The sequence below is a fragment of the Caretta caretta genome, chromosome 7, assembly GCF_965140235.1.
Source record: "Caretta caretta isolate rCarCar2 chromosome 7, rCarCar1.hap1, whole genome shotgun sequence".
Lineage (NCBI taxonomy): Eukaryota > Metazoa > Chordata > Testudines > Cheloniidae > Caretta > Caretta caretta.
The window spans coordinates 73,306,167-73,318,039 of record NC_134212.1 but is presented as its reverse complement, the minus strand read 5'-3'; the positions used below and the strand labels follow the sequence as shown (position 1 = coordinate 73,318,039).

At 42.3% G+C, this 11,873-nt stretch overlaps 1 protein-coding gene across 2 annotated transcripts in view; it reads left to right on the top strand.

Moving 5' to 3' along the window:
- Positions 1-21: 21 nt before the first annotated feature.
- Positions 22-11,873, top strand: part of BMPR1A (bone morphogenetic protein receptor type 1A) — a 177,104-nt gene continuing 165,252 nt past the window's right edge. For both annotated transcript variants that reach the window (XM_048856774.2, XM_048856776.2), the window contains exon 1: positions 22-160. The gene's annotated coding sequence lies outside the window, so the exon portion shown is untranslated. The remainder of the gene's footprint in view (positions 161-11,873) is intronic.

Here is an 11,873-nt window from a genome sequence, read left to right as displayed (position 1 = left end):
AGAGGGCTCTGGCCGGGCGTCGGGATTGCGCCGTGTCCCCTCTCCTCGCGCCCCCGCCTTCACCCCCACCGTCTAGCCGAGCCGCGTGAGGCCAGGAGCTGCTCGTAGTGTGACACGGGGAGCGACCCCCAGCGAAGAGAATGACGGACCCCTGCGACGGGTGAGTGGGGAGTCCCGGGGGGCCGCGAGGCCCAGTGCGCCTTCGCGGGGCTGGCTTCTCCCGCGGAGCTCCCGCAGCCTCTGGCTGCCGGGGAAATGGCCCCCCCGGGGTGCACCGATGGGGGCACGTTGTGGTGCGCCGGGCCGGCGGAGGGATGCGCGCGCTGGTCGCTAGCTATCGCCGGGGCCCCCGTCCCACCGGGGGTGCGCTGAGGGGCTGGGCCCTACTCGCGTTCACGGCCGTAGCCACCTCTGCCGCCGGAGCCCTGGGTGCCGCGGCCACCCTGCGCGTCGTGCCCCCTTCTGCTGCGGGAACAGCCCCCTTGGCAGCGCTCGTTCTCGCTGCTTTCACCCTGGGCCGGGCGCTGCCTGAGCGAGCTAACGTGGCGCGCGACAGTAACGTTATTTCCAACGCTCCTTTGCTCCCTGCTCCCGGGGTGCTGGCGCCGCTCGGCAAAGCAGGCCCCAGTGCTGCAAGTGTGCGCATTGTGGGTGGGCCCTTGCAGTGACGCAGAGGGCCCATGCAAGTCAGTGGGTCTCTGCATGGGCACAGGGGTCGGCCAGTGCGAGGCCACTTGCGAGATTGGAGCTTTACGTGTTTCTCTGCTACAGTGGCTTCTCCTCCCCCCATTTTGGTGATGTAATTTCAGGCTGGGTGCTATACAATCTATACTGGTGCAAGAGGAGTCTCATAATCACTGGCACTACTTAGGTTAGTAAGGGCTTTCAGGAAGGGCCTTTAATTTCTCCCCGTGGGAGGTGTTTTTAAACAAAAGTTATGTTGCATCGTTTCTTTTAAACCCATAATTCAACAATTAAACATTAAAACATCTAATAGTTTCTGTACTTCAGGAAAATGGTCTGTTAGGTTTTAGGATGCATATCTGTGTAACTGACTACAAAATCGAGAAGAAACGGTTTGGCTAAACAATAACACTTCAGAATCCTTAAAATGGGCGGTATTTAGACTACATTTTGTACCAAGAAACAATATTGCAGAATCTAAATCCAACAGTTTCCCTTGTTCTGCAAGTGAGAGGTTGATCAGATTTTTCACCTTCTGCAAAAAATTAATATGAAAAGATGTTTTGAGAATACATATTTAAGGTGATAATTTTTCAGTGATAACCCAAGAAAAAAACTTACATGACAAGGACTATCATTGGATATAACACTGCACGACAGTGCTGCATGTCCAGAGATTTATTAATACAGTTAATATCAAAGTATGCGCTTATAATTCTGTGATTAAAACTTGGTGGAAATATGTTTACCTTTTTTTTTCATCAGGGTAACATTTTTGACATAGTTGCTTAACAGATGCATATTTTATATTACAAATATTTAAGATCTACCAATAGGGGTTGAGTTTTTGTTTAGCAACTGTGAAGTACTGCACTAAAAGCAAGAACCTGCACCTGTGGGTGTAGATCTTAGTAGGTGCTATTTGACATTCATTTAACATAGAAGATTAATGTATTTGGTAAAGCTAGGGTCTTATGACTTTCAAAAGGAAAACTTACTTCCCTTTCTGTTTATAAATCATGACACCAAAATATATTTTTAATTTTTAGATTGATTTTTCACTGATAAAATATAATCAAGTATTTTAAACTCTAACTACAAGGTAATTTTAAATGATTTTGCAATAAAAGCGCCTATATCAAACCAACTTCTAACCTCCTTGACATTGTGTCGGCAGATATAGCTACATGAACCACAAAAATACTGAATGCAGTAAAAACCTTTAAGGGGGACACGTGTGCTTGTTCCTTGGTTCCGGTATAATCTGGAATCAGGAGTATAAAAATGTATATACTCGAATGTATTCTCTTGATTCTTCTTTTTCCTCCTGTTGGTATGGATATGGAACCAACTGTTTTTAAAAATTATCTGTTAGGTTTAGGCTTTGTGATGGTTAGTTTTCATAGGGTTTTTTTGGGTACTTACTGCAAATGTTCTGTCATGTTTGTTCTGAGTTGTGTTGAGATTTTGTTTTGGCCATGGCAGATGAGAAGAGGTGTGTGGTTGTTTTTTTTTTGTTTTTTTTTTTTTTAATTACCCCAGTATAATGTCCACCATAGATGAATGTTGTTACTGCTTAAAAGTGTTTGGGAGTGGATGTGAAGAGGCTTTTGAATGATCAGGAGACTAGAGCCTGCGTACTTGAGTTTTTGAGATGAGCTATTTTGTAGCATGTTTTGAAGAATATTATTTTGGGTTTAGGTTTAATATAAAAAACCCTTTGCAGTTATAGTTCTAATTTTTTTTGTGAATCAAGGTAAAGGCTGTGCAGGTGTGTAATGTTAAAATATGTTCGGTGAAGGATTTGTTAAGCATGCATATTAACTTCTATTTAAAAAAATAAAATATTGAGAAACTTTGTGTAGACTACATTAACACAAAAAAAAGTGGTTTAAAAAAAGTGTTATTGATATTGCCCCATGGTAGATTAGTGAACTTCAGTTTTACCCTTTGTATCTCTTCGCTTGATAGCTGAAAAATTCCATGGCTTTTTAAGCTGCAGAAGGCCAGAGATGTTGGCTCCACAGCAAGAGCAGTGGTGCAGTTCTCCTGCATGAAAGGGGGAGAAGGCAGAATCCAAGGGTTTGTGCATCCACTGCATGCACCAGTCCTATTTCTGTCAAGAGAAACAGACCCTACTTCACCAACCTCCTTGAAAAAATCCATCCTCAACCCCCCTTCTCTTCATGGTTGGCATCTTCGATGAACGAAACAGTCTGTTTTCCCAATAGCAGATAACCAACTATGAATCAATCCAACTGTAGGGCTGTATACAGTACCTTTATGGTATGACTCACTGAAAGGGACTGATAGAGCAGGTTTTTAAAAAAAATAAAAAAATAAAAAATTAAATCTTCCAGGCATTCTTGTGTGAAGCTGCAGCTAGGGAGTTCTCCCTTACTGTTGATTTCTGGGAATGCCCCCCACCATCTTCCAATCCCATGAGGCTCTTTTTTGGGAAGGAGGAACTCAATCATCAAGCCAGTGGGCCTTCCTGTCTTCATCTGACCTCTGAAAATAAACAGTAGTGCGGAAGAACTCAGTAACGTCAAGCCAAATCTCTTGACATTTTTTTTAGTGGCGCAGATGGGTAGCCCACTCCATGGTAGAATATTTGGAGGTTGAGAGGATGCTCAGGGCCTCACTTCCTCCAGTAAAAAGAAAAGGAGTACTTATGGCACCTTAGAGACTAACAAATTTATTTGAGCATAAGCTTTCGTGAGCTACAGCTCACTTCATTGGATGCATTCCGTTGAAGTCAGCTGTAGCTCACGAAAGCTTATACTCAAATAAATTTGTTAGTCTCTAAGGTGCCACAAGTCCTCCTTTTCTTTTTGCAAATACAGACTAGCACGGCTGCTACTCTGAAACTTCCTCTAGTGTTATTCCTAAAAGGCAGGATACTGTGTATGGCAAAGAGAGTTGTTTAATTTGCAGAGCGTTGCGAGGCAGAGTACTTGCTCCTCTAGCTGCAGATCTTCTATGGGCTGATAACTTGGAGGTTTTTTTTGTTTTGATTTTAAGCAGATTATCCCCATAAAATCTTGATGCTTTGTTTCATCTTCAGTTACCTTACTAACTAACATCTGCACTACTGCCTGGTGACATCAGGTTTCTGTGTTTCCTCTACAATGTCGTTGTGATTCGGAAATGAAAGAAATGATTTTCTCCCACTTTTTTTTTCTTCCTGGTGTTTTGCTTAGAAGCTAAGGTAAAGTCTTCAAAGCTGTTAATGTTCCCAGAAGTGATTAAAATAATTTGAGTTTGAACATGTAAGTCACACTATTTCTGGAAAATATATTTAATTAAAAACGTAACATAAAAATTGAGACGTACTGAATCTGATATATATGAACCGTATTTAAAAAATGAAAAATAATATTGGGGTGATAAATGCATAATTCTTGGTGAAGATAAGGAAATTAATTGAAAAACTAAATTGAGTCAGTTAATTTCCAGTGGGGGAAAAAGTAGACTGTATTCAGGAACGTGAAGCAATAGCATGGTGTTTCATGGCAGTTCTGTTTAGGAACAGTACACCATTTTTAGTAAATGGCTAAATATGTTATATATTCCTATTAAGGACCCAGTACAGCAATAATTATTTAATATTTTATGCTTCCTCTTCATCAGCCTTAAGTTAAACAAAAACAATAGTTGGCCTACCATAGACGAGGAACAAAACTGAGGAGCTGGTTGCCAGCCTGACAGAATGTGGATATCTCATGCAAACAAGCTTTCCAACATCTTACTGGGTTTATCTTTCTTTCTTATTGGGGCCACACAGTTTGAAAGATTAACTCTAATAATGGAGCTGGACCTCTGGTGATTGAAAAAAAGAGACTCTGATTTAAAACAGGAAAACTTTTATCTTCATGTGGCAGGGTGATACTTAGATTCCTTTTCTCCTGACTTTTGTGAGAGGCTCCCTCCTTGTTGATACTGAGGTACTAAGAGATTACTTCCTCCCTCTCCCTCTCCCTCTTGTCTCTTGAACTACACAGCTTGATAAACTGAAATGCAAAAGACTGGCATGTATTGAGGTTCACTGGACTATAGACTATTGTTGGGAATTTGTATAGTTCATAGTGGTTAATGTGAGAAGATTGGGGATCTTATTAATTGCTACAGTTGGTCTGGGCAGAGTTCAGTTTTTATTTTTTTATAATTCTGACCAATAATATTATTTTTTTTTTTAGCATTTTTATTTGTATCTATTTAATGTTTCACAGTTATGGGAAATTATGTCAGGATCAGACTGTCATAATTATTTTATCACAGTAGATGTTGAGATTGAAAAAGTTAAAGCTTTATAACAGTTAATACAAATTTTCAACATCAGATGTCAAAATACACAAAATAAATATCCTTAAATCAAACTCTAATAATTTCTCAAGCAACATTTTTTCTTTCTTTGCCTATCTATAAATTGATGATTATTGATGGACATTATTTTTGGTGGTATGTATGTGGAAATCAACGTTTATGGACATTTACCAATAAAAATGTAATCTTTCCAAGCCTAACCATAGTTGTTAGAGGCACCAGCCCTGATCCCCAAACATTGTGGGGGACACGATTCCAATCTCTACAATTTGAAATCTTACAAATGTATATAGCTTGTGTTAATATGCATGTATTCAGTGGTATTTGTGTGATTTTAAAAAAATAACAAAATGGATAAATAACAAAATGAATACTTATTTGAATATCATTGAGGGGAAACATTTGGTCAGATAAGAACCACTAAAAACAATTAAAAATCCTAGAAAGGAATAATTTATAGAATGCATTTCAACACTACACAGCTGCATCCTCTGATACTCTTTCCTGTATAAGACTAGCAAAAAGTCTTTCCTATTGTGGAGAGGGAAGTAATACCCTTTAAATGCAATTGTAATATACCACCATCTGATTCAAACTCTGCTGTGGAAAGAAAAGAAAACCTTCTTAATGTTATTCTTCACCTCCACAGTACTGTAACCTGTCATTTATGCAGTACAGAATATGCCTAATTTCAGGTAACTATCTGACTGTCTCTTTAGTAGTAAATATGGGAAATTAAGTAGAGGCCATTTTTAAATTTCTCAATACAAACTCAAATAATTGTTTTCGGTGTAATAATCCCTAGATGTCATTAAAACATTTAATAATCCTTGCTAAAGCTTCACTAGAAAGCACTGGTATAGAAGATAAAGGTAGTTCCAGCCGTTATTAATATATCTACTCCCACAGCTCATCACTTTTTTGAAAGTGTAATAACTATTATATTGTGACTGATAAAATGCAAGCATTATTTTAGCAAGAGAGTGGTAGAAAAACAAATGACGCTATAAAATGTAGCAAAGTACAAACACAAATAACATATAGCAGTGTTGGCTTTTTTCTCTCTTGACATGTATTGCATGTCAGAGCTGAAAGAATTTTATTTCTCATATTACACCCATAACCTGTGTGGTCCTGAATCATGAACCACATTTTTTCTTGTGGAAAGTAACTAGTTCAGGCTCTCTTCAAAGGCTATGAGTTCTGCTGTTCAAGGGTCTGATCCAAAACCTATTGAAGACCGTGAACAGACTCATTGATTTCAGTGGGTTTTGGGTTAGACCCTAACTACCTCTGCTCTTGTGACAAAGGTGGAACATGATGCCTTCAGGGGTTAATATTTGTTAGAGTGAGTACTTTATATTTTCCCATGCCCCTTTTCTCTTCCCTGTTACACTCCTAAGCCTTTAATTTGGGATAATCTCACAATTTAGTACTTACATGGCTGCCAGTAGGACTTTGCAAACTGACCGCTGTCTTTGTTGTTTTCACTCTTCTGGGAACTCAGAATATGCAGGTGCTGCAGAGATGCAGGCACTGTCCTGTGCTGCTGTGTGTATGGGGCAAGAAATATCTGAGGTAGAAAGCACTTCTCATTGCTTCCTAGTGATCCTGCCTACTGATGGGAAAGAATAGAGGTTTCAAAAGGAGATGTGAAAAACTTTCTTAAAGCAGTAGGGACCTTTAGGTTAGAGAGACGGAAGTAAATGTGAAAATATTTAACTGAAACAAGGAGAGTGATAGAAATGAATGGTTGGGGTTTGAAAATACCTTTTTCATCCCTTTCTGTGTATCTCAGTTCACTCAAGGCAGGGTGGATTTGATTTAAATCACTAGTCAGGAAGACTCAATTTAATCATGGATTTATACATAAAAGTGCATTCTTGTTGGTTGTTACCAACCTGAAGATCCTGCATGTTCAGACATGTTTTTTTCATCATGCCTGTCTTACCCACAGGTAAAGGGACTTCATTAAAATATTCCCAAACTGGGTCTCTCTTATGGCCTGCTGCCATTATAGGTTTTCCCTTCTCGTGAGAGAATGGTATGGTAGATCTCAAATCAATGAAGGCTACAGTCAGAAAGACCTCAAGACTTCTGGAATATGCTGCTCAGACAGTTTCACTTTTGTTTCTACTGCCTGTCCCTCCCTTCTCTCATTTATCACCAGACTTCTTCTCCTTGTCCAGATCTATTCCGCCCTCCCCCCCAACAATCTTCTATTCATTGAACTTTTTGAAACTTTGCACTTTTAGAGAGAGGTAAGGGATTGACGCTGAGTACATAAATGTGCAGAGGGACAATATGGTTGAGGTCTGTTATTTCTCCCTTCTATATTATTATTTATTTAGTTAGTTAAAAAATATTTTTTCTGTTAACAAGCATGTTATCTCTGGAGACACAAATCCACAGTTTGAGAACTGCAAAACTAAGAGCTTGTGTACACTGGGAAGTTTTGTTGCCAAAACCTGGCTTTTTGGTGACAAAACCACGATAGCATACACGCTGCAAGCGTACATGCTGCACAGTCACTTAAAAAAACAACAACAAAAAAACCCAAACAAACGCTAGTTTTGGCAACAAAAACCTTCCACCCCTGCGAGAGACTTCTGTCTTTTTCCCCTCCCATTATTGTCAACAAACAGCCTGTGTAGACACCACAATTTTTTAAAAAAAATTTATTGACCTCTAGAAAGTATCCCACAATTCCCCTGCTGCCACTGTGGTCAGCGGGTTGAACTCCGCTGCCCTGTAGCCAACCCCCCCCCCCCTTACAAGCCCCGGAACTTTTAAATCTCATTTCCTGTTTGCTGGCTTCCCAGAGGAGCTTCCCAGGTGAGCATGGCTGGCTATCGCCTCAAACGCGCTTCCGCTTGGACCACCGCTGAGTTGTTGGATCTGATCAGTACATGGGGAGAGGAGTCTGTTCAGTCGCAGCTGCGAGTGACCTGTAGGAATCAGGACACATATGGGCAGATTTCTCGAGGCTTGTGTGAAAAGGGCTATGATCGGGACATGCAGCAGTGCAGAGCGAAGATAAAGGAGTTGAGGCAGGCGTACCATATGGCGTGGGAGGCAAACTATCACTCTAGTGGTGCACCTAAGACCTGCCACTTCTGTAAGGAGCTGAATGCTGTCCTTGGTGGTGACCCCACCTCCATTTGCCGATTACCCCATGGATACTTCTCAGGCTGCTGAAAGAGGGGGTAACCCTGAGGCTGAAATTGTGGATGAAGAAGTCAAGCTAGAAGAGGTGTGGTCGCCCAGTGGGGCATGCAGCCAGGAACTTTCCTCCACTCCAGAAGTGCTCAACGGGGAGCAGGAAGCAGAAGAGACTCCAGGTAAGTTGCTGTGGCTTGTGTAGGGAATCGAAAAGTGGGAGGCAGGTAGTGTGTAGCTAATCTGCATGGCCAAGCATGGTGTCGATGGACCAGGGAATCCCCCAGAGAGAGACTCTGAAAAGTTTCCAAGAGGTAATTATTCATCCTCTGCTGCAGATTCCAAGGGATTGCAGCCTTGTTAGGTTCCCCATTGTAGGAAACTGTACCATGCCATTTAGCAGTCACTGGAGCTGGGACCAAAGCGGCACATAGCTGAGCTGCGTATAGACGGGGGTGAAAGCCGCAAGCATTCAAAAGCTGAGCCCTGGTTTCCCTAGTCACTCTCATCAGTAAGATGTCAGCCAGCAGGTTGGTCGCTTGTGAAAAATTGTGGGATAATTTTAGAATGAGTTCCCTGAGAACATGCCCTGCAAGCCGAGACCTTTCTGTCTGTATGCACAACTGCCTTCCCCCCACTCCTGGAACTCACCATGATTGGGGTGCTTGCGGGGCTGTGTGCCTGCCTAGAGTCTCAGAGAGAAAGTGATTTCTACTAGCAAAATGCCCTATTTGCTGGAATGTTCAGCACAGACCTTGAGGAACACACCATGCACCCCTGCTGACCGGCTGCGACAGATAAGAAGAAATCCTAGGCTCAGCAAAGAGGAGATGTTCCGCAAGGTGCTGCAGCGTGATGAGAGACAGAGCAGGGCATGTCTGGGAAGCTGAAAGGCAAGACAGAAAAGAGAGTGTTGCTTTTGCTAGGCAAGTGACAGAGCAGATGCTAAAAGTTATGGAGGATCAGATGGAGATGCTCAAGTTCATGGTACAGCTGCAGTCTGAGCAGACCTGAGTTTGAGCGCGTCTGCAGCAGGTGCACAATTCTTTGCAAATCCCACCCCCCTCTATGCCCACACATTCCTTTTCACTCCACAGCACTCCTGAGTTTTCCCCATCACTCCACCCCCTTTCGCAGCTTGTACAATGAAGCTGGAGCTACACAGTTATAAGGTTTTACCCTTTTAAACAATAAATAAAGGCTAAGGTATTTAATGGTGCAGCATTTTTATTCTGTGTTCTACAAAAGCGTATAGCCATCACTTCACTCTCAGGTACAGGCCTCTAAAACATTGTGTTGCACGGATCTTGGGCCCCAACATTGTACATGGATGCAATGGGGAAGCAACTCCAAAGCAGACATGTTACTGCCCCTCATTGTCAAAGTGGTTCCTGAAAGCCTCTCTGATGTTAATAGCAGCCCTCTGGGCCCACAGCCCTAGCATCTGGCTGTTCAAACTGTGCAGCCAAGCGCTCTGCCTTTGTGCTCCACACCTGAGCAAACATTTCACCCTTAGATTCACACAGATTAGCACAGCATGCGGCTATGACCATGGGAATATTATTCTTGGTAAGATCTAGCCTGCCATTTAAACACTTCCAGGGAGCTTTCCAACGGCCAGAGGCACATTTGACTACTATGCTACACCTGCTCAGCCTGTTGTTAAAACGCTCCTTGCTGATGTCCAGGTGCCCTGTGTAAGGTTTCATGAGCCAGGGCTGTAAGGGGTAAGCGGGTCTCCCAGGGTTACTGTGGGCATTGCCACGTCCCCCACTATGGTCTTGAAAGAAAGTCCCTGCCTGCAGCGTTCTGTACAGGCCACTGTCCTGAAGATGCATGTGTCATGCATCTTTCCAGACCAACATGCACTGATGTCTGTGAAATGCCCCCGGTGATCCACAAGAGCCTGCAACACCATGTAGAAGTATCCCTTCCTATTGATGTATTCAGAGGCAAGGTTGTCTAGCACTAAAATTAGAATGTGTGTTCCATCAATGGCCCCGCCACAGTTAGAGAAACCCATCTCTGCAAAGCCATCCACTATGTCATGCACATATCCCAGAGTCATGGTCCTATGCAGCAGGATGCAATTTATTGCCCTGCATACTTGGAGTAATACAGCCCCAACAGTGGACTTTCCTACTCCAAATTGGCAGGTCGGGGGCCAGCTCAGCACATAGCTCCATGAAGGTTGCTTTAAGCATCCTAAAGTTCTGTACCTGCTGGTCGTCATCCCACCTACATGAAACCACACCTACATGACAAAGTGATCCCACCAATCTGTGTTTGTTTCCCTAGCCCAAAAGCGACACTGTTACGGTATGCAGCTGCTCTGTGAACGCACAAAGCACTGATAAGTTGCTGCCATCCATATCACACTCGGGTGCCTGCGATTCATCCTCTGCTAAATTTGTGAGTAACTCTGAGTAACTGTGCTGCCATACGTGATGTCCTCATGACAGCCCTCATGACAGCTAACAGCACATAGGAGAGAAGTGCGGGAATCCATCCTCTCTCACTGCAGATGCTGGTGTGCACTGCAAAAGAATGACAGTTGGAAAAATGGTGTGAAAGAACGTCGGAGACCTTTGGAGGGGTGGGACACAAAGGGGTGTATGATGGTACACTTGGCACATCTCAGGATGCGCCGCGCTCCGTTTCTGCATTCTCACAACTCCTAGCGACGGATGGTGTCGCCTGGCACTGTGGGATACAGACCCGCAGTCCATTGCTCTAGCTGTCGACAAAGGCGCCATGAATGTGGACGCGATCTGTTGACCAAGGGAGCAAATGTAGACACTCTTTTGGCGACTTCGCTTTTGTCGATTTTTCCCTTGTCAACATTAGTTTCATCAACAAATCTTCCCAGTGTAGACAAGCCCTAAGCATCTCTAATGGTATCTTCTAGACTGAGCACTGAGTTCCATTGGGTAGATAGAAAGATTAACCTAAATAATCCTTACAGAAGCCCCTGGAATCCCATAAGATTGGGTCCCGAATCCATGAATTATTGGAACTCATTTCCAAAACTTTTCTTAAACATTTACATGAATATACTGTCTCATACTATAGAATTAGTATTTATAATCCATATCCCATGATGAGATAGCTTTAAGCTATAATGTATCTTAATTAAAACTATCTTTAGATTGGTTTTTTCCTCAAAAAGCATTTTATCAAAAAAATCTGATTTAAATACAAAAAATCTTCAATTTTTTTTAATTTTAAAAAAATCATTGATTTTTATCCACTCTGCTCAAAGGTACCCCTTTTCTCCTTTTAATGGGAAGTGCAGGTCCTTTGATACTCCTTGGATGGGAACTCAAAAACCTAGCTGTATCCCCACAGAACCAGGCATTGGCCTAAGGATTTGAGGATTAATTCTAATCAGTTTGGGAGACTGCTTAGCTGCAGCTGGGAGTTAATTAGGGTGTAGTCAGCCTAGTTAGGCTAAACAAAGTAAAAGACTGGTGTGTGATGCTCAGACTTCCTCTGTATTAGGGAAATTTAGCAAAAACCCTCCCAAACGGTTTGATTAGGTACACAGGTAGAAACCCTGCTTATAGGTAAGGCTCTATTGGTTACCTGCATTCTTACCATTATGTTAGTTAAACTTTTAAAATCTTGTTTATGAAGTTCTCGTCTGCTGGAGACAAAACAGAAATGTATGTGAATGAATAAGAATGGAAAAAGATTCTTGTTAG